This window comes from Solenopsis invicta, chromosome 9, assembly GCF_016802725.1.
Source record: "Solenopsis invicta isolate M01_SB chromosome 9, UNIL_Sinv_3.0, whole genome shotgun sequence".
NCBI classification, from domain to species: domain Eukaryota; kingdom Metazoa; phylum Arthropoda; class Insecta; order Hymenoptera; family Formicidae; genus Solenopsis; species Solenopsis invicta.
In genome coordinates this window covers 15,617,954-15,638,786 of record NC_052672.1, presented here as the reverse complement: position 1 = coordinate 15,638,786, position 20,833 = coordinate 15,617,954, and the positions used below count along the sequence as shown (strand labels likewise).

Genomic DNA, 20,833 nt, shown 5'->3' with positions numbered 1-20,833 from the left:
AATTGATAATAAAATTGATTTTGTAATTAATAATACATATTGAGTCTGCGTTCCGAAATTTACTGCCAGTACTGAAAATCTATAATATACGTAACATGAACTGCTATAGATTTTCAGTACTAGTGTATATCGGAACGCAGCCTGAATGTATTAATTAATTAACATATCTTCATTATTATTCAGAGGAAAGATATTCCTTGAGATAAGGAGCAGACGCGAATAAGTTATAAATTTTTTTACCTACAGCGAATCGCTATGTTAAAAGTTTTTGTACTCGTATCACAGCTCTAATAGAGAATATTCTGTGAAACACAGGGACCATTTTTCGTCGCAGATATGTCCTGAACGTTGAGCACGTATAGGCCAGACGCATCATGGAGAAGGACAGAGATCCTTCGGCTTAGGTTTATCCATTTACTCACTGGTTCCGTCCTACGGTTTTGCCACGGCCTTTACTTGTTTTAAGTGAAGCGCGACGTGACCTGCCGCAATCCCCTTCGTATCCACGTACAATCACATTGGCTTCTGCGTACCGTCTCTGAACCAATCTCTTCCGCGGAGACATCGGGCAGAATATCAGGATATTTCGAAATCCCGGAGATTCCGGTAGACGACTTCTAGAGACCTATCCCGTTCCATAAGAGGAGGATCTTATTGTCAAAATATACAATACAAATATCTCAACTTATGACCGTTAGAAGTTTGAGCTTTGAAATCTCTAGCGAAAGATATTTATCTATATATATTTGAAATGAAAGGGACAATTTGAGATACTTCAAAAACAAAATTAACCTTAATATTAACTTATAGGACACTCAAATTATCAAAATGTTTTGAAAACTGAAGGTAGGAAAAATGTGTGACAAAAATTTTTAATTGATTTGAAGGGTTACAAACAATGATAAAATCAATATTTCATGATGATATGAAGATCAACTCCATTTTTTTTAAATAGAAAATTATTCTTTTTACAAAATATGATTTCTCTAGATATTCTGCATATAAAAATATTAAGATAGAGATATCAAAAAATTAAAAAGTTTATGAGATATTTCATGCCAAAATAAAGTATAAAATATCTCGTAAACTATTCACAGCTTTTTAATATCTCTACTTTAATATCTCCACTTTAATATCTCCACTTTTATATACAAAATAATTAGAAGAATCAACTGTAAAAAATTTGTATAATTCTGTTTTAAAAAATGACTATGATTTTGATATAAAAAATTGATTTTGTTTTTGAAAACAAATTGATTTTAACATTATTCTTTAAACAAATTAACAACTTTTCCTATCGAGTTCAGTTTTCGACATATTCTGTTTGGTTTTAAGTCTCTTATCCTGCATTTCCTGCGTGTATACTGTATAGTATTATATATCAATCAATTACGTAACGAGTAAAAAATCGCAAATATCAATTACTAAGATAATTTAATTTGTTAACACCTTGTGAAGCTGGTATATTAGAGAGAAACAGAAAGAGCGAAAAGCTTCGCGATAGCTTTAAAAGCAACACACATACACGCATACAGACACATTCTAATAAACAAATTTATGCAGATGGCTCAACGCCGAATATCACACACGATTTCCATCTATTTTTAACAAATAATACAATTGGATAAATTATTGATAACTTAAAAATTCTGTGTTTTTGTCGCAGCCTTATATTTACTTTTACTATTGATAATTTTGCTATCCCGGATCCGTTGATAATCTCGAGATTCGGAATAGGAATTGCTTCTCCTTCTTTCGTTCTCTCCCCGTTTTCACAGATAAACGATACTCGTTTCCGGACGCAATAACAACGGCGTGTATCGATCTTCGTGAGCTGGCATCTGGTACCGGGTCCGGTGCCGGGCCGAGAGCATTATTCTTGTTCACGCAGGACGACGAGGAAATCAACAAGAAAACCAGAGGAGGCTTCTCTCTCGCTTCCTGGCCCGGTCCGGCCCGCCAGATGCTACTACTACTCGACCATTTCTCAACGTTGCCGTGATTACGCGCATCGTTCCGTACTTACTACCATGGATTCATGTTTTTTTCATGGGCGACAAATTATATAACGACGTGCGGGTAGGTGATCTCGTTGAATTCAGGCGAAATTACGAGAGATATAGTATAAAAGATTTCTGCGAGATGAACAATATCACATTACACTTACATATACGTGAGCAAGTAGCAGCTACATGCTTTCTTTTTATAAATTTTTTTATTTTAAAGCGCCCTTCTTGGATTAAATGTTTTTATTAGCGAAAATGTACGACACGTTACATAAATACATAATTATTTAATATTAAAGAACTAAATAATTTTAAGATGAAATAGTCTCTCAGAGCTAAATGCTGCTCATCTTTTAATTAATTTTAAGCAAAAAATGCGAATCTTGAGTGTGAAATTTCAGTCTATAGAAAAACGCAATATGTACATGCGCGGGCGTGCACATTTTTTGATTTTCTTAAATATTTCACTTACTCGGCAGAGTGCTTTGAAGTCGATGAAAAGCGAGCGTATTTCTTCAAATATCAGAAATGTTCGGGCACACGACTTAAGAAGTAACGACCTTCGAACCAAAAATATTATTATACTCCGCGCCAGCTGACGAGGAAATCAAAAAGAAAGGTGGAAGAAAGCTGTGTTCTTCGATTCCGGAGCGCCATATGCTTCTGCCGCTTGGCTATTTTTCAACGGCTCGTGATTACATATACCAATCCGTATTGCTACAAGCCCTAAGCTTTCCTCTCTTACAGTATACGTAACCATGAATTGCACGTTAAACGCGAAAGAAAATAAACTTGGACAAATTGAAAGTTGATCATAATATCAGTAAAATCGAAGAGCTTCGGAATAAACTGTGACGCAGACGTAGATATTTTTAAACGAGTCCGCACGCAGTCTTTCCTTATAAGCAATTGGTAAATTGAATTACTTTTGCGAAAAATAGATAAGAATTTAATCACTACGGTCTTACAACTTGGAGAAGTTTTCTTATTTTATTTATTTGGTCCTTATGTACGTTACGTGTATCTTCGCCGTTTCCAATAGCTTCTGTGAAAACATATAACCGGTCGACTCCTGTCTAGAATCTTCGATTCTACAGAAGTTTGGCTTTACACGTCGTTTCCGTCGACCAGATGTGGAGAAACGACCATTGGGCACCCATAATTTTCGAGTTATCGAAAAAACTTCGGATCCGAAGCGAAGCGGGTGCCCGCCGAGAATTTCCGAAACTTTCTTCCTCCGCCAGGTGCAAACGAGATGCAAACAACCCGGCTGCCAGACCATTTTGAAAATTCCGAACGGGTCATCCAAGTAGCTTCGCGTGCGGAAAATGCGAAATCAGCCACCCACGCGTTCCGCGCAGGCATTCGCGGCAGGCTTCCAATAACTCGAAAACTATGACGGTTCGATTGAGGGCTTTTAAAATCTTAGCGCGACGGAATAAGGTCGAAAAGGGATGTGAAAGAAAATTTCGAAAATCCAGACTCGTTGACCCACTTTAACTCTCGGAGTTGAAGCAGTTGCTACAGGCGCGATAAGACGCAAACGAAGTGCGGCGACTTTGCCCAATAAAAACTCGGAAATTTAAGAGCGAGTCTGTCGCGAAGTTCTCCATTACCGGTTCTGCTCGGAAAACTGTTTGCGTAATATGTAGGACACAAATGAAGAAAGAAATTCAACAAAGTCGTTTCAAAATTACATCGCGCGAGTCACGAGTCCCTTTTGTTCTTTCGCTTAATTATTCTACCATTTTCCAGGAATTCATATTTATCCGGTGTAAAAATAAACTCAAAAATCTATGATGTTCGCGGCAAGAAAACGCTAACTAGAAAGCGCAACGTCCCGAGCAGGGATGAGAAAAATGAGGAAAGATTTGCCCGTTTTCCGCTTCAAAGCGCCAGATGTTCCCGCTAGTCGGCCATTTCTCAACGACGTCGTGATTACACGCATCACTTTGTATTGCCGCAACACATCGTGTATTTCTTTTTCTGGTAGCCGCAAAATGTGCATAATATAAGCGAACGTTGTGAAAACTTGTTCTAAACTGTATCTTTAGTTACGACTAAAGAATAAATTGTTCTTTACAATTTTACCATAATTGTGATAAAATCCTAAGCAGAACAACAGATCGCGATAATCACCAAATAACGTTAAAATCGTGATTGATCGTGACATTTAATAATTATTTTACAGTTAACTTGACATCATTTTGATGTCATGACGACTTTTTGTTCGATTTGGAATTAACTCTTTCACCCGTCGTTGCCCGAGGTAAAAATCTTCAGATTCACTCAGACATCAAACTAATCGATATTTGAATAACATTTTGATTTGTCCAAAATCAAAATTTGTTAATAGGAAAATTATAAAAAAAATCAGGTACTATCTGAATCAGGCACTGTTAGTAACAATAATAAATACAGAAATTTTGTTTTGAATAGAATTAATTCAGGGTTAAAAGGTTTAATCAGTTTTCAAGGTCTTAACGTTTTCATTGAAGAAGAATAAATTCTCAGTTCATTGAATAATGTTACTAAATATAGTGAGATCTATATAAGATGAATCGAAGAATTATTCAGGACGTATTTTCTAAATTTTAATAGTGGATTTACTACGAGAAATATTGATAGAAATACAACAGGTCAAGACGTGCAGACCATGCGAAAAATATGTCTGCATGAACGATCGATTCTTGATTTCCGAGAATATTCTTGATTCCACTTGACAGAGATTCCTATGACAGCTTTACAAAGAGCTCATTTCTAACGGAGGTTGCCTGGAAGTTATTTGGAAGCCTATTCGGAAGTTTAAAGGAACTATTGAAGAATCGCCGAGAACATAGAGCGAGAGGCGGCATTCAACTTCGTTTCCGAAGCAATAAACGATAACGGACGGTATCGACGTTCTTTCAGACTATCGAACTAATCTATAAACGTGAAGTAACTGGTTCTGCGTTTCTTATGACGTCAATTCCATATCTTCGCTCATCAATCACATTTAAGCACATATACATTTAAAAGATAGATGTGCACGTTTAAAAGATAATACATATAGATGTAAATAAGGCACTTATAAAATGCAAAAGCAATTATTTCAATAACAATATTAATAAATAGATTCGTATTTAGTAGACATTTTTATTCCGATAATAAAAAAAAGTCTTTTGAATATTGTTCAATAAAAAAATTGAATTAATATAAATCTTATCTTAATGCAACAATGGATAACTGAAATCACAACATTTTTCGTTGATTGAGGCTTCGATAAATGACATCGATGCATGATTTTGATAGTTTCCTGCAAAATATCTTTCAGACATTTAATGATTGCCGCTAGCGCCTCAACATTGTTGAACGCATTCTGTATTGGATGTATTTTATGAGAGAAAAAAAAGAAAATTTTTTCTTCTCGATATTCTAAAATGAACTAGAATGAGTGAAGAAATGCGGAATATGCAATTCTTTAACGTGACCCTAAAGTCTGACAATTCAACATCCTCTTTAATTTGTTACATCATTATCAAATTTTATTATTTACTGCATCGATATCTTCTATATTATTAACAAGATCGCATCGCGTGTTGTTTTAGAAAAAAACATGTATTTTTTCAAAGAGATTTTACGTTTTAATTTGCGAATGCATGCTGCAGAATATGTGCAAAAAACATCTACAAAAACGTTATAATAAATATTGTGTAACCGCATTTTGACTGAAGGTACGAAATACAAGCATGATGCTTGTCATGCGCGCGATAGTTGGAAAATAAAAATAAAAATAAATGCCACATCGCGCCCAGAATTGAAGGGCGAAACTATAATAATTCAAATACGAGCCCAAGCCCGCGATTAACGCTAAATACTTCAATGGCTGCGTACCCGTGTTTTTCTGCCACCATCAAAATGCCTCTTCGGCTGATTACTCCACCGCTAAAAAACAAAAAGGGAAATAAGGAGAGCGTGCAAACCCGTAGTTAGTTTTACTTAATGCCCCGGCCGTTTCCACGATCTGCATTCTGATGCATGGGTCTTTCACCAACGCTTCCACCTGTTCCCAGATCCCTCCTCTGTTTATCCCCGTGTATAATTTCAGCCAACCGACGACTCGTTAATTTCTCAGTGCCTCGTTCGTGGTCATTCCTATCCCCTCGAGCCCCTCCGTGCCTATCCCGAGCTCGTATTCGTCGTTGGTACGTCTAACGACCGGGCGTCACTGTGCGGTACAGCCCTGAGACCGATCTTTCCTATACATATTCATGAGGCAATAAGCCGGCCGCTGATCTTCCGGGGAATGGAACAACAAGGGAAGAATGGAAAGTAGAGACGGCGGCGGTGCTGTGGGCCTGAGCAGACATCGTCGGCTCTCGCTCACTGGGGAAACACTCGTCAACCCCCTTCGACTGTTTCGGCATTCTCGCGCGTTTACGTGGTAGCTTGGCCGCGTTTTATTCCATGAGAATACCGTGAGCACCTAAGAAGAGTGAGGGCGTAGATGAAAGAGAGAAAGAGAGACCATACTCGATACGAGAACCGGCACGATATTATTTTACAGGCCATTTGCGTTGCACGTGCGCGATAGTCTCCTACGACAATTTTCCCTTTGAGCCGTCAAACGTAACGCCCGACCTGCATCAAACATCACGGAAAGGTTGGATTGACAAGAATTGCTTTTACCTGCGGCAGTTGCAGTCTCAAAGTTGTGAAATGCGCGTGTATGCAAATGCGCGCGAGAGCGAAATTGCTTGAATTCGGAATGTTATCTTAGTGTTTTCCGAGTATATATATATATATATATATATATATATATATATAAATATAAAACTTGTCAACGTATGTAGATCAATGCATAAAAAACTGGAAGTTCTTTAAAATGTAATATTGATTTAGATATTATCCTCTTCGTCTCTTAGGACGATAATAGTTACTTTTGAATTTATGTATTCATAAACGCTGTTAATCCTTTTAGGGAGACCATGAAATACCAATCACGGGCATCGTGAAACCGCACACACATACACATACACACACATATACACATACGCGCGGTTTTACGATACCCATCCTGAAAGGGTTAATACTGACGCCGCGTTAATAACTAATACGAAATAATATAAGAAGAGTTTATATAGGGACAAGCAAAGACTAGGCTTTATTTTAAACATTAGAGAAAATATGTCTCTATAAGCTCTATAATATTATTTAATATTAAATAAAATTTCTGAATCATTATACGAATATTATATGAATATTATATGAAAAATAAATAATGCTATTTACTTCAATATTTTAAATTATGAGGAATATTACAACTTTTAAACGTAATAATTATTAAGTTTATGAACATTTTATGCATAATAATTCATATTAATTTATCAACAAAAATTATATCGTAGAATATTTTCATAATATTCCACGGATATTGAAATAATGTACCATGAATATTATATAAAGCAGACATATAACATTAATATAATATTCCAGTATTAAAAAATATCCTATATTTAGAATAATATTCTTGAAATATTATTTTAATATTATTTTAATTTTTAATAATATTTGTATAATATTCTAGGAATATTGTAGCTCTTATAGGGGTATTAAAGCATATTGCGCAAACAATTATTATTAGAATTTTAACTCAAACATATCGAGCTGCATATCCTTGTAAAAATTGAATGGAACATCTCAAAAGTGCTTCTTTCTAGAAATTTTAGAGTGTTATGCTATTGGGAAGTACGCCTATGGTGCAGATTGCATAGAAATCATAGAAATGTCGAGATATTCCGTACGCTTGTATTCCGATGCAAATCGAATAAAAGCCGCGCCAACGTATATCTCAATTTTGAATTTGAATTTTGCGCATCGATCGTTCTGCATTAACAGCAGCCGACTCAAAGAGTCTCCGCATGGCGGAAGTATTTGCGTCGCAAACATCGTGTTTGTCAGAGTCCCCGACGCCTCCATCTAACTATCCGCCTCCTCCTCGCCGCGTCTATCCTACCCTTTTTCAACATTCTCCATCTCGGGCTGTCCTTCTGCCTCCCACACTCGCGAAACGCCGTGGTGTGAATACAAAACCGTTTGGCACCTCTGAGCTGAATTCGAAATTCACTCGACGACAATGCAGCGATCGATAGAGATAGCACGGTTCTAATCTCGCCTTCTCATTAGCCGCGCTTGTTATTCACAGCGGCAGTGTCAGCCAAAAATTATTAGAGAGCAAATGCAGCTTCATATTAAAGGACGGAAACACGGAACTTGCGATCTGCTCGAAATTCACGATTCACGCCGAGATGCACGGACGCGATCGTTCCTTTTGAAAGGCAGGCAAGTTAGAAACGTTATGCAAATTATTAATGATTATCGCGCTGCTTGGATACGAAGATGTAATAATTGATTGTCTCTGTCGCACACCGAAAGTTTGCCGAAGAACTCCGAAGGATTTTTCGTGACACGCAATTTATTCCGCCCACGTTATTCACGGACTTATAATTAATTTTGTGTTTTCACTGTAAGAGACAAAGTTTAAAATAACTCATCCGATATTGTCAATAGCAAGCAACAGCCTGTCGTCGACAACTCCTCGTCGCTTCGCCGTAGCCAAAGGGCACTCGACTCGAACAAAGAACGGCTGTTACCGGGTGTCTGTGACTTAAAGCTTCAGAAAATGTCTCGCCCAGAAAAATGCACCGTTTACCATTTTCGAAACGTTACCATTTTCGAAGCGTCGCCGCCGCCGCCGCCGCCGCCACCGCCACCGCCACCGCGCGTGTACACAAAGACTTGCTGTTTCGTTAACTCTATCAACTGTAGAGGCAGATGAGAAAGGATCCCCATTCAATTCCGAGTTAATTAGGATTGTGCCAATTTTCCTGTTTATCTCCATTTTCCGCGCTCTTATCTCTTAAACCGTTTGCATAATACAGCTCGGCCGCGCGCGGTTTAACGCCGAGTGTACTTTCGCAGAGCTCAATTTTGTTTGAATCAATAAGAGTGTATTTCCCTCGCGTTCGTTTGCCGCGGTTTGGTCTCCGCGGGCAAGGCAAGCGTTACGTGCATACGATTTTCAATCAGCAACTTCCCCAGGCGCGCGCGCGCGCTGGCACGCCGCACAATGCAACGTCACTCATCCAAAGGGGACAATATATCCCGGAATCCATTGATAAAACGCACAATACTCGCATTCGAAAGCTTCCCTTTCCCCGGCATGCAAATGCTCCTGCATTCTCAGATCGCTGCATATCGCTTCTGTTTCACCATAAATGAGTTAGTATTGCAGCGCGCGCGCTGCACATTTATACTCTCAAAAACAATAAGCTACAATCACAATATCTTGATATTGCGATTGTGGCTTATTGTCTTCGACATTTCACATAAGCGTATCAACAATCACTTAGCGGAATGGTTACAACATTTCAAAAATCTTGCTTTACTTTGTACTCATAATTAAAGAAATTGGCCAAACGTACAAAGCATGTTAATTGAATTTATATCTTATTTCAAATATCAGGCATTTCAGAAACATGCCAACAAATCAAAACAGTACGAAATAAATTTAAAGAGTTATAGTGCAAATACATAAGCAAAACTGGCGATTAGAATAACAACGTATCTTTATCTATTGATGGATATTTTTTTAATCATTCAGTTCTGCGTCCAATGCAATTTAAATCTATTTCTATTATAGTTTCAATTGTGGTGAGGTTAAAACAAATTTATACACTTTGACCTATATACGCCCGTATTATAAAAATAGTACCACGCTTTTTTTATTATTCTTTCTATTTTTATTATACATTAGATTTAAAACAAGGATAGAATGACAAAAAAGTTCGCCAAAATCTTTCTGAATACGGCCAATCGCTTTCTTATTTTATCTATTTTTTACAAATCAATTAACTTTAGAAAAAGAAGACCGTACATCATTACATATTATAAAAAAAATTTTGTTTGCTCTTTCTGTATCTTTGAACAAATAAATTCAGCTTTATCATGATACATAACTGTAAATACATATTTTTATCATTTCCCAAATTGTCGAATTTTGATAACTGAAATAGATTGAAATTAAAATAAAAATAAATAATCAAATATTTGAATTTAATGCGTTAATATTTAGGACAATAATACGACTAGCTTTGATGTTCGTTGTTACCGTATACGGCAGGCTATTGTATACACAAGGTCGCTGCACTCAAATGAACAAGCAATGCCGTGAGCAACTTTGCATCTCGTTACGATATTATTTCTTGAAATGTGATTATTGGATACATAATAATAAACTAGTATTAAGTTACGCAACTGTTTAACTTTCACTATTAACAATTCATGTAAGCATATAAATGCGATAGCTACATAAACAGATATATTGCGCGATTTATTCTTTTGAAATGTTAAGAGATGAAAATTTCAATTTGCTGTATCATGGTAATTACGAATGACTATAGACTTTTTTTATGGTTCTTGCCGATTGGACTTTATCTCGCATCGCGCTTTGAATTTTTTATTGATATATAATTTATCATTTCTGAATTGAGGAAAACGAAATAATCATGGATTTAATTAAGATAAAAAAAATTGATTATTAATAATGTTTCTTTTATACCTCGTGGAATTGCGCGTGTAATATCGAGAAGTTACTTAATGTCGGGAATGCCACGTGCAAAGTATTGTGCAATTGTCGCATTCTTTATCACCTTTAATAATTAATTTATAAGCAATCATGCAAATTGTGTCCTCTACGTTGTATGACGTAACTAAGACATCTTAGGAGGCATCAGTTGAAGCAACTATAAGATGAATATAATTTGATATTTATATAATATTCGACATTAATAAATATGGTGTGAGTAATTGCATGGTAACAATCATACATTACTTTAATTATATTTACTTTAGCTTGATGGGATAATCATTTTGTTTTTCAATGAAAGTTGTATGTGATATTTCTAATCAAAATATGTTTTAGACTATTCGAATCTCAAGATATAAAGCTTTATTGTATCTCGCAGATACGTTTTTGAGAAAAGTCACACAACGATAAATGCGATCCTTAGATTTTAACTTTACAATTTACGATACAAAACTTTTTAACAATTTTCAATTAAGTCTACATTGTGCGCAATAAACACGAATCTCACTCTCTTCGGCAAACACTCGACGTCTCGTCTGAAGGACTTTGAAAGTCCCTCTTTCAATTTGGAAAAAAAAAGGTTCATCTCGTATCTCGAGCTTTGTCCAGTAACATCCACGTTTGGCGACGTTGTCGCTATAACGACGCTCTCGACGAAACATCGTTCGATTCTCGCGTTCCCAAGTGACGCAATTACGTTTGCCCATGATTCCTCGCTACGCCGGTTGGTCCACTGTGGTTTCGGGTAAGGCGTAAGTACAGCCCTGCGGCCTTTTCGCGCAGTAATTGGTCCTCGGCGAGTGCGGTCTCACTGCTTCATTACGCAAATTGACTGACCAAGTAAGTGCTATGAGCATCTCAAAAGCTACTGCACGCGTTCATGGCTCCGAACTGCGTCTAATGTGTTACCTGAACGAGATTTTGAACTCACGCTATAAATCCTTAGTAAATCTTCCTCCTTTTATACTAGCGCACCAGAATTACAAACTCTGGTAGCAGTGTCTTATTACTTTTGCTAAAAATACACGAAACCATAGAACGCGACTTCCTTCTCCCTTGCTAAGCCTCTTAGACACATTTACAAGCGACTTACGACTGGTACAACCATGCAGTTTTGGATCTTCAAGATTTTCAACAAGATACACGTCTCACGTGAGAAAGTAGATCATAAACTTTGTCAAGACATTTTTCATTAATCGCGTTGTCTATTAAAACATGTTTTAATGAACAAAATTTAATGACCGATGCGTAACTTGATTGCAACAGCTCTTTACATGTGTGAATGCAAGAATAACCAGCGAATCGCCGCGTTTAAAACATTTATAATCCGAAAGTTTTGAGATAAATGTACTTTCACACTTTCCGATAGGATGTTAAAAAATTAATGAGATACCTGGTGATTAACGTAAGTGACTGCATAAACTAGGCGAGCCCGTCATCGTCGTCATCGTCGTCGTTATCGTTGCACGAAACGAAAGACATGGCGGGGGAGGGGGGCACTTAGAATATCATAAATTTGCGGCCGCGATTGTGCAACGACCGCGATAAAAAAGGGGGCAACTTACTCCGTAAACGCGATTTTGCATTAACCACTCGAGGAATGGTGCTCGCAGCGCGTCGGACGGCGCGCGGACGGGGAAGGGCTGGCATGGGCGGACAGGTATCTCAACTTTTCTCATATCGTTTCACGTTCGTTATTACGCGCCGAGTTGCCGCGAGGCGGATGAGTAAAATTAATGGCTCCCATTTGGAACTATTCCCACGGACTTTCGCCTTTTTTTCCTCTCACTACCACTCGCACTCCCTCCAGCACGTTCGCTTCACGTCTATTCGTTTCTCTTCCCTCGTTATCGTTACACCGCCGGGATTTATAATTAACGTTAGCATTCCTCGGCCCGGTCGCCAATCGTGAGGCGCCGGCGCAAACTTTTATCAAATTATTGAAACACAATGCTCTCTTTACCTTGACGCTCGGCATTTTATCAAACGAAATGGGAGCTAAATGATTTATCCTACGACACTGTTAATGCGCGCCACATCGTAACACATTCGTAAGATGATTATCGAAATTTCTATCCATTTCATATCATTTATTTTGCCGAGTGGTAAGTTTACTCATGCCAAAACGTCATGCTTTTAATCAGTGTAACAAGTATGAGTTTAATACTTCAAGATACAATTTTTCTACAGTAGTGTAACTGTATCACAATTCGAACATTACACATTTTTAAAATAATAAGTTAAAATAATTTACAAATTAAAATAAGCAATAGAGATTCTTGATAAAGAGAATTATATAAATTTGGCAACTAGAAAGCGTTACTTTTTTGAGAGCGTGCAAATTAAATTTTTTTTTTTTTTTTTATTGCTCAAAGCTGAGCCAAAACATTCGGACAACTGAGTTACGTAAACTAGTACATATATTTTTACACGTTATTATTAAATTACACTCCGCTTAGCGCGCTGTACTCACATTAACCCTATCCACAAAATTTACAAAAGAAATTATAAAGCAAAAAGCTACAAGCATTTTTTATTAAAAAAAGTTTAAGGGAAGATTCTCATTGTGTATTTTATTTACAAATCTAGCATTGTATTTACTTGGCAAATTGTTTTAAGCGAGCTCTTAAAAAAAAATTATTTTCTATAACGCATCTACCCATCTGAAAGAAGACGCAAATGGATCTCGAATTAATCGAAACGTAATCACGGTAACACGTTTACCGCGCGCCTCATGTATCCCTCTCATCCGACGCAATTACGAGATATACGTGACAAATTGCTCGCATTGCCGATAAGTTATTTACATTTCATTACCGGCGTCCGAGTAATTTGTACTCTCTGCCGGCGTATCGGAAATTTTTTGCCATCGCGCCGCGTTGCCGTGGAAAAAGTGCGAGTGGTTGGAGAACAGGTACAGGTAAGGGATGGAAAGGGGAAGGAGCAACGAGACGAGGCACGGGAAGAGAAGGAGGAGGAGGAGGAGGAGGAGGAGGAGGAGAGAGTTACATCGATGCGGATGGAGACGCGACACGTTTTTATTAATACCTTCTCGCACACCCTCGTCCGTGGGCACGTGACGCGTCGAAGGAAAAAGTTAACGAACTTCTCGAAGCGTCGCGACGACGAAGGAACCTGCCTGATAAATAGCGGAGGATGATGGGGAAACGGCTGCAGGACCGCGCATAGCCGCATCTATCGGGCGAACCAAGAATGTCTCCGATGATATATGGGACAGATAACTCCGAAGGGTGACTGGGTAATTCATTCGTAAGTCATAAGTCCGCGCGATAAGGGTTATTTATCGATCTTTCCCCTTTCTTGTTCTTTTTTACGGGCTCTCCCGTAGGCGTGTGTCGAACGAGGGTTAACGGAAACCATCAGTTGATATTGAGTTCGTTAGAGGAGACGAAAAAAATGGGGTAACTTCGACAGAGTCGGAATTAATCGGAAAGCAATATCGAGCACATTGCCCCCGTTTCTGCGCATTAAAGATATAATTAGATAACTGTTATCGAAAACGCGGCCAAAATTATATTTAAGTGTAAGTGTAATTTATACATCTAATATTAATTAATCTATCGTAAGTTATTAATTTAACTGTATATCAATATTGTAGTTTTTATGTAAAAGGCATTGCAAAAAACTTGTACATATCGTAATATTAGTGACAAAATTACATCAAATTTTTTTTTAATTTCTATTTTGGCAATAATTATATCATATAGATAATATATATTATCGTAATTAGAGCAAAATAGATAAGACTCAAGCACTTGACGGTAATCCAAACAGTTGGAAAGAGAGAAAGAGAGAGAGCCGGACGGATAATGCACACCGTAAACAGACGTAAACACTATGTTCGCGCTTGCTCACGAACGTATACCAGTAATAAATCTAAATTTAGCGCGGGTATGAAAAACTAAATCCTCTGCAATTTCTGCTCCGACGAAAAGCAAAAACCTGGAGAACACCGCTTGCCCGAGCGATGTGTCATAATAACGTTTCTGCAGCCATGGTTCCCCTGGCATGATAACCGTGGGTCACGATCTCACGGTGACTCGTCGCCCTTTCACCATGGAAACCCTTAAGCCTTAAACCGTACCGAGACTAAGGAATTTGTGGTTTCGCCATGAAACTGCGGCGACGTTGTTGTCCTCTGTCTTCCTCGTCCTTCCTCATCCTTAACTACGACTGTTCTTCCTCTGCATCGTGCTTTACGTATATGTATACGTGTGTGCATGAAGAAACGTGTTTCAGGATACAAACGCAAATAGCAACTTTAAAGCAATATATACGTAGAGCCGTAGCTTATTCGACCAAGAGAGGGTCGTCTGAAAGAGAATCTAAGATCTTCTATAGAGAAACGTTACGACGGAAATCTTATAGTTTCTAACACTTCGAATGCATCTTAAAGAACAGTTTCTTAGACATATTGTTCGTTACGATTAGAAATTTTTTATCGATTGTAATTGCGCATTAATGGGAGGACACGTCATCAGTTTCCCAGAAGAATACGATTAATGACGAAGAGATGATTCTTAATCGAGAATCGCTCAGAATGGAAAACCGCTCGGGAGCGTAAATTGATTGGTTCTGGGATGAGGTGGCAAGGTGGTAGATCTGATCGATTGATTTGCCTACCAGGAGTGCCTGTGGTACCTGTGGTACCAGCGGAGAGTGCCTTAATTAATCCTGGAGTGGGGAGATATAGTATCCTGCGGTGCGCGGCTGGTTTCCAATAGATGAGATTTCTATTTCCGAAGTGGCTCGCTGATTCCCTACCACGGAATGACATGTAGTACGAGATTGAACATTCCTCACGTGGTATGAAGATGTCTACAACATGCGCGATATTTTCAATCAGCCTGACCTACTTATTTAAGAGTATTTTTAACGTTTAAACGAATTGTAAGATACTAATGATAAGCGACACAAATTTTATATTGGTACATTTAAGCGACAAGTAATTTGATGCCATTAAATTCCGATATTACAAGTTTCAATTAAAAAGTTCAACGGAGAACATTGTTAGCTGAGATTTACTGCATTTTAGTTTTTTAGATGATATCACGTCTAAAATTATATAAACTTAAACGAATTATACGAATGAACGCCTCGCGACTCTTATATTTGTGCAAATCTATGTATAGAACTATTTATCCCGAAATTGCATCCACCTTTGAAGCGTTATTTCAGAATATTCGTTGCCCTCTTTTCTCTTCCTGAATCGCACGTATATCCAGCCGAAACTAAATTACCAACTAAGGTACTTTTGACATTCAAATAACGCCGATTTAATATGCACGATGCCGCTCGGTGCCAATCGAATTGCGAAAAGCTCGTTTTCTTCTCAGTCGAGATCTTTACGCTAAGAATCTTCTATCCACTTTTGTCTGTCCCGCTGACAGCTTTCTCGTTGCCTATCCAACTATCCTGCCAAACTACTAAGCTACAGATTTACGTTTCATTCTTCAGTCAACGAACGAGCTTTAGCCGTCAATTTTTTCCAGTTAAAATTTTCATCACGTTACATTTGGCTATTTCTTTCTTCGTGTTATTTTATATATTTAATTCAGTTTGTAATTATCAATATTATTCATCTCACGGTGCATTTTAAAGCTGTTAGATATTCTGCAATTTGCTCGTGTTCATAAAAAAGTTTTTTTTACATTCGTATAGTGAAAGAAACGTCAAAGGCTTCAAACACGAGACTCTTTGTTCTCATTAGCTCTTACTCCGAGCGATGTAACGATCGTATTCTCTTTTCGGGTTCTGGTTTCATTGTGAAGAGGGAGAAGCATGAAATTTGTTCACCGATGAACTGAAAGTGGTCCTTCTCGTCCTCGTTGTAGTCGATAGAGACTCTCCCGGCAGATCGAGCGGCAAATCTGCCCTTTAATCTCGACCCTCCCTGCATAAAGGGTTAAAAATGACTGCCGTTACCCCCGATGGCCGACCCTCCCCTACCGGGACCCCTTTGCCTCATGTAACCTCAATGTGTGCAGCCGTGAGGGCGTGTGTACGTGGAGCACGTACGCTCGCTCACGCTAGCGCTCGCATCGCTCCGCTCTCGTGCATGTAAATGAGTAATAAAGTGGGCCAGAGTGATGCACAAAATTTCATTCTTCGCTAGTAGCGAACCACCACAAACGCTGGAGAATATCGCAGACGAATTATCAACTGGCCGCGCTTTAAGCCCGTTCACTATCGTCGTGTGACACGCACGCGCGCGCGCGCGCGTGTGTGTGTGTGTGTGTGCGTGTTCATGTGTGCGTCAAGAGTTGCTAAATGGCATATGAATTATTGCGATTGATCTGTAATTAGTAATGCCAATCGACTGCAGCAAGTCAAAATTTAACGTTTTGTCTGGTAAAGTAATCCACACGTTACAAATAACCAAATGATGAATGCACTAGAATTGATATTGAAGTTAATGGTTTAATACGCAGTAATAAAATTAATCTAGCGATCTTTCGTAACAGCGATCTTTCGTAACAACTATTTAAATGAAATGTACTTGCACTAAAGTACAAGTTCTCTCGTTCGCTAATCAAGAATTACTAATAGGAATAGCTATCAGCCGTGGATGGTAAACTGAAATTTTAACAGACGCGTGGTTTATCGTGATCTCCGCAATGTTCGCTTTCCTTCTCGATTCGATGTTTCCCATTACACGAGGCAGGACGCTAGCGTATCGGAGAAAACAAGAGAAAAAAAGCTCCAGGCATTAATCTCTTTATGAGACACGATAATCGTTCATAACGTACGGTGGCGCGAGGCGAGCAACAGACTCACGGATGACATGAAGCGGAGGCGCGTTAATTAAATTAAAAATCATTGTACCTATATTATGTCTCTCCGCTTATTCGGCGAGAGACGAGATACGGGACCGTGAAAAAGTGCAGACAAAGAGGACGGCAATGAGTAAGACAGTGATGAAAGAAGAGAGAGAACAGCGCGCAGGGGACAGGTACGGAAGAGATACCTTTTTCACGATTAATTCGACAAGAGTTAATTCGACAAGAGTTGACTGCCATAGAGAGAGAACGGAAAGAGTTGCAGCGACACGAGCATAAAGGCATTGCAATATCCGTAATGGAAATTAATGAGATTATTGGAACGGCTTCGACGTAAAAAAAAAAAAGAAGAAAAATGAGCGGCTTTTCCGTTAGATTCCTCGGTTTCGTTGCGAGCGAGACGCAGCATCGGCGATATTATTAGTATTCGGTGATACATTAATTGTCGGAATTTCTCCCCTCTTTTCCGAAATCTCTTAATCGACGAGCTTTAGATTATTAAGGATGTTAATATTTTATCGCTACATTGGCGATATCGATGGGAGGGGGAGGAAAGATGTAAGCATGTTTCTTACAGAGGCAGTAATTTTCTTCGTCTTCACGTGAAGTGCAATAATGTAATCTGTCAAATTTAACATGCTATAAATTAGAACACAGTTTATAAGTAAAACTCTCTCAATATCAAACAAAATAAATTTAAACTTATCTTCGATATTTACAAACGCAAATCAACAAACAAATAAGTAAAATCAATCAACGAGCAAATAAATAAGTTAAATCGAAGCAATAATGTATTGAATCTCGATTTTTATTACATTATCAGATAGGAAATATATACGTTTCTGACTAACTTGCCATTCTTCAGCATATACATAACGTTTATTAATAAAATGTAAAGTCGAATATATATAAAAAAGTTAATAAACAAATGCAAAAGTTACGACAAACCGAGATATGAAAAGAAATGTGAACTCATTTAACTATATTTCAGTTAACTTGAGTAATTTTATCTTAAAGTAACTTTTAATTAGTTAGCTTTTGTTCGTGTAACTTTTAACGTGATTAAATTAATTTTATAAGTCATTAACTTTAATTTAATTTAGTTAAAAAAATATTAACTTATCCAACCCTGGTTTTGTTCTAACTTATTTGTTTGCTCGTGACTTTACTTATTTGTCGATTTCTCAATATTTTTGTGCCATCCATTGTTAATAGTTTACACGTTTACCGCTGTTACTGGCATGAAATATGCTCTGACGTAAAACTCTTTTTATCATTAGTTACACGGGAAGAGATTTCACGCCACGCGCCTGGCTCATATCTCCTCCTCCCCCTCCCCCCGTAAATAATCGCTCTAATGCAGTGTCGCGAATGGATTTTCCGCAATATATAACTGTACGACGATGCAAAAAGCGGCTCGATTAATTAACCTTCTTTGACTGCGCTTTGACTCCGCCGGCCGACGCGAAGCGCGCGGGTAGTTTTTGCGCGCTCTATGTAAATCCCTAAATTTTCGCTGGCGTCGCGACTCCCGCCCCATATTCCGCGGCCATATAACGTGCGACGATAAAGTTTGTTATTGCGCGAATCGGGAATCCTGCATTACGACCTAGACAATCGTTTATTGCGCACGGCGTGCACAACCATCCTGCATTAATAATGCTAATCGTGTGTATATGCCGTCGACGCATTAATTAATGCCGCGGGACGATTGTGCTCCGTAAACAATGAAACTCGAACGTGATTGCGAGCAACGTGCTATTGCAAGCCCATTAATGATTACCTCATATAATTTTGCGATCGGCGATCGATAATTTATTTAACGTCATGCCGGAAGTCACCGCCAGCACGCGTAACGGCGGCGCGACGGCGCGGCAGTACAGCAGTACGGCGCAAAGCGCCAATATTTTCGCGCGGACGAAGGAAATTGCTATCCCGCCGAAGAACGAGCTATAAATTCGCGTGAATATGACCGCCGACGGATAAAACGCGGATTTCGCGCGTCCGATCGCATTTGGCTTTTTTTTGCGCGATATGATTGTTTATTCGCTAAACGGATCGAGTTTAACTTTGGCGCGACACCTTTGACGCCGATTGGATGTTTGATCGGCGCGTACGCAGGCAACACGATTATTTAGCGTCGTGCGCAAGGTAACAATCGCTTTATCTCTCCTCCAACGGGTGTTCGCTCTGTAGTATTTGTAGAGTAGGTTACGAGAGCGTTGAAATTCCGAACTCAGCTAGCGACGGACACGTATTCGCACGCGTATAGGTATACGCAGCAGCACGCAGCGGCACGCAGCGGCACGCTGGCCCGAGAGGGACGGAACGATATATAAAGTGCTTTTCGATGGCTCGTGCGCGCAAACTGAAATCGACGCGAGTGTGCTCAGCCAGTAATCTATGATCATCAGCATCGGGTAACGAGTGCCTGTTGGCAGAGTTCGCTGTAGCCGTGGGTACAACAAATCAGATTACTCGCACGGCTAAGTGCGTAGCTCGTAAGTGATTCGTACGCAAGAAGCGCAGAATTACACGTGGAATTGGAGACGCGTATTTTCGCGCACGGACGCGAAAACGGTTTATCTTCTGGATTATTCAATGCGTTTTAACGCGACGCGGAACGAATCTTGCTAATAGCACATAGGATGCATATAAACAACGCAGGATGCATTAACGCGGTGTAAGCTTTGCGGCTTTCGGTAGATACATATTCGTTCTGCGAAACATAGAAAACTGATCATCTATTAATAAACTCGTCGGTTCGGTTTACAAATACCGGACTGCGCCGTACAAACTTTCCCACTGATTCGCTGATATATTAGTGATGAATTCAATCGCACGTCTGTTTTTTTAACATCTTGATTAAACATTCGATCGTTATATGACAGCGTGGAATAATACATTTCGCAATCCCGCGGTCACGCGATGCTCATATTGATGTCCGGGATCAATGTAGAAAAAAAAATGCTAATTACGCGCGGAATATTAATAGTGGGAAAAAAATGAACCGGATATATTTGCATAAAAAATATATTTACATAAAAAAGAAGGATTCGCCGAAAACGAATCGATCCTTTAAATGTCCTACGCGTGTTTAAAATAATTTATTAGCATTTATGATTACCACAGTAAATTATATTAAGTATATGCGTATCATTAGCATTAATCTCGATTCCCGTCTTTTTCAGCATGGCAATTATGATACGCGGCAAGACAGAGCCAGATCGAAATTTATCTCGCACGCCACGTATATGCGCAACATTACACGCGTGCGTGAACGAACGCACTCGTGATCGAACTTAAAACGGCCGCCGTTATGGTTCTATTGCATTTACGATCCAACAAGCGCTCGTCTTTATTGCCCGGCCAAAAAATATTTTCTACTGTCGCGCACCGAT

At 38.7% G+C, this 20,833-nt stretch overlaps 1 long non-coding RNA gene across 2 annotated transcripts in view; it reads right to left on the bottom strand.

Moving 5' to 3' along the window:
• Positions 1–102: 102 nt before the first annotated feature.
• LOC120356849 overlaps positions 103–20,833 on the bottom strand; it is a 34,756-nt gene continuing 14,025 nt past the window's right edge. For both annotated transcript variants that reach the window (XR_005575510.1, XR_005575509.1), the window contains exon 3: positions 103–625. This is a non-coding gene — a long non-coding RNA (uncharacterized LOC120356849). The remainder of the gene's footprint in view (positions 626–20,833) is intronic.